The following is a 3,811-nucleotide window of genomic DNA, read 5'->3' on the forward strand; positions in this document are numbered from 1 at the left end:
GGCTTGAGGCCATGCAATCCGAGATGGACTCTATGTATGAGAACAACGTATGGGATCTTGTTGACTTACCTGCCAAGGTTCGTCCCCTTCAATGCAAATGGCTTTACAAGATAAAGCATTCTGTGGAAGGTCAACAAGATATCTATAAAGCACGACTAGTTGCTAAAGGTTTCACCCAAGTGCCAGGTTTGCACTATGATGAGATCTTTGCACCCGTAGTCATGCTGCGTTCCATTCGGATTATCTTAGCGATTGCCGCCTTTCATGACTATGAAATTTGGCAAATGGACGTGAAAACCGCCTTCTTAAACGGCTTTTTGGAGGAAGAGTTGTACATGGTACAACCCGAAGGTTTCATCGATCCACAACATCCTAAGAAAGTGTGCAAGCTTAAGCGTTCCATTTATGGACTTAAGCAAGCATCTCGGAGTTGGAATCATCGCTTCGACCAAGTGATAAAAGACAATGGATTTACTCGATCTGTCGAGGAACCATGTCTATATATCAAGTCGAGTGGGAGCAAGATTGTCTTCCTAATATTGTATGTTGACGACATACTCCTGATTGGGAATGACATACCTCTCTTAACTTCGGTGAAAGTATGGTTGAAAAACCATTTCCGGATGAAAGATCTGGGTGAGGCACAAAGAATTTTGGGCATCCGTATCTATCGAGATAGATCACGTCGGATGTTAACTCTCACCAGAGTCTTACATAGACAAAGTCCTAGAGAGATTCAACATGACTAACTCCAAAAGGGGTTTCTTCCTATGGCTCCAGGGGTGCATTTGAGCAAGTCTCGGGCACCGAGACACACGAAGAGAAAGAGCACATGACACGGATTCCTTATGCCTCGGCTATAGGATCAATCATGTATGCCATGATATGCACACGTCCGGACGTGGCATATGCATTGAGTATGACAAGTCGATTCCAACAAAGATCCGGTGAATCACATTGGTTGGCTGTCAAGAACATTCTTAAGTACCTACGGAGGACTAAAGATTGGGCATTGACTTATGGAGGCCCTCAAAAGCTATGCGCAACCGGTTCTGCAGATGCTAGCTTCCAAACGGATCGAGATGACTCGAAATCTCGATCTGGATTCGTTTTTACTCTTAATGGCGCTGCAGATCTGCTGGAAGAGTTCCAAACAAATCATTATGCAGATTCTACGACGAGTCCGAGTACTATGCCGCGTCTGAAGCTATAAAGGAAGCGATATGGATGCGTCAATTCTTACATGAACTATCTGTAGTGCCTAGTTCGAATGACCCGATCACCATCTATTGCGACAATAGTGGTGCCATCTTCCAAGCTAAGGAGCCAAAGTCTAGCAACAAGTCTAGACATGTACAACGGAAAGCTCATCTAATCTGAGATTACGTGGAGCAAAAGGAAGTAGTGATAGAAAAGATTGCTACAGATGATAACATAGCAGATCCTCTCACTAAACCATTACGACAAGATAAGCATGAAGGGCACGTTAATTCCATGGGAATTAAACGTGTTCCTAAGTTGTAGTACTCTTTTATGGATTAGATTCATTCTCTTTTGTACTCTATACAACATCATCGTTTTGATATTTATATATTTTGTTTTTCATGTGGATTTGTACGATAAATTTTGAACACCACAAAGTGAACTGAACAAACATTATATTTTTGGTCCTTAATTGCCCACGTGAGCTGATAACTCAAGGTAATTATTTTGTGACGTTGGTTGATGGTGGGTTCAACGAGCCATAAGTCAAAAGGTTGACTGACCAACCACAGAGGCGATTTATACGGATATTTCGTAGGACACAATTGTGACATCGACGTGGAGTCCTAAATGTTTTATAACATTCGGTGCCCGGTCGTGGATAGGACCTCCATGGTGATCCTAAGAGTCGATTCTTTTGACTATCGACTGTCTCTTAAGACTAAGGCAGATTTTGGGTGACTTTGGTTTCTTTCTCACGGTCATCCGTAACAGGGGGCCAAGTAGATTTTTTCTGGGTCATTTCATGCTGTGCTTAGATCGGAAGGAGTCGAGTTGAAGGAAATATTCAGCCTTTATCGTGTACTCGGTATTTCTCGGGGCCACTCGAGGAGTCAGAATCGAAATGCATGGCCATGCTCGGATACGGATTCGTTTTATCAGTTAAGTTACTATCTAGTCGGGGAAATCACTCTTGATACAGATCGATTGTAGAATACGACCTTTGCGGATCCGGATCTGCAAATTGTTTTACATTGAGTGGGAGAAATTTTAAATGAATATGAGAATCGGTTATCGCACATACACTTGTACGGACAAGTGGGAGTTTGTTGGAGCTGTGTCCTCCAGTTAGTGCGGATAACGTCATTGCACATACACTTGTACGGACAAGTGGGAGCTTGTTAAATTTGGTGTCCTTAACAATTAGTGCAAGGACTTATAAACCTCTAAAAGGATCGAAGGGCATACTTTTGGTATTATTATCAGTTGATCCACGTTTATCAATAACGGTTGGCTTGCTAGATAAGTTTGACGTTATTGTCATACAGATGGCGGTGATCAACTGGTCAATAAAAGTCACACCTATAGGATACGTTTGAGAGATGTGACAATGAAAATACAAATCATGTTGATGCCAATTTTGACTAACCATTAGTCCGAGTTATTGACTAGTAATTAGTCAAACGTGATGTTGAGATATTTTATTTAATACGGATTAAATAAAATGGGCTAAGGCGAATTAAGCAGTTAATTCGTAAATTGAATGTAAACGATTTATATTCGATTAATGTATATTGAATAAATTAATTATACAATATCGTCTTTGTCGGACATGTATTAATACTTCAACTAACCCGTGTTATTAGTTGATATTTTAATAGCCGATAACCGATGACGATTTATAATAAAAACCGCGTCATATACATTTTAGAGAGACGAGTCGGATCACGAGTTAAATGAGGAGAAAGTGGAAAGCCCACTCCCTCCTCTAGCGACCCGCGGACCGAGGCAACAAAAGGAGAGCCTTCTCTCCTTTTGAAACCTAATTCATTTTGACAACAAAATTAGGGTTTTGGAGATCATTTCTCTCTGAAACCTAGATCTCACATCTGGTAAAAACTCACATCAAGTTCTCTCAATATTGCAAGGCAATTAGAGAACACATTTCTAGCACAAGGGCATATTCTCAGACGTTCTTGGGTGCAACAAGCCGAATTGCACTAGGACCGAAGGTTAATCCATGCGCTTAATCGTTTTTCATTATATTTCGTTTATGACCATATTTCACATGTTAAATTTACGTTATAGTCCTAAATTTAAAGGGTCTTATACGGATATTTCCCTACAGGGATGCCCTTTGATCTTGTGCCATGTGAGAGATAACCGGATAGAGAGTCCGACAGTTGATCAGATACCAGTGGTGGGAGAGTTTGCAGATGTTTTTCCAGAGGAGATTCCGGGGTTGCCACCGAAGAGGGAGATAGATTTCACAGTTGAGTTGAAACCGGGGACGGGGCCAATCTCTAAGGCACCGTACCGGATGGGTCCTAAAGAGATGAAGGAGCTCAGGAAACAGTTATATGATCTGATAGAGAAGGGATATATTAGACCTAGTGTATCGCCGTGGGGAGCACCAGTTCTTTTTGTGAAGAAGAAAGATGGGAGTTTGAGGTTGTGCATAGACTATAGGGAGCTGAACGGAGTAACGGTGAAGAACAAGTATCCTTTGCCAAGGATAGATGACCTGTTTGATCAGTTGAGTGATGCATCAGTCTTTTCTAAGATTGATTTGAGGTCGGGATACCATCAGGTGAAGATTAGAGAGGTG

The sequence above is a fragment of the Silene latifolia genome, chromosome 1, assembly GCF_048544455.1.
Source record: "Silene latifolia isolate original U9 population chromosome 1, ASM4854445v1, whole genome shotgun sequence".
NCBI classification, from domain to species: Eukaryota; Viridiplantae; Streptophyta; class Magnoliopsida; order Caryophyllales; family Caryophyllaceae; genus Silene; species Silene latifolia.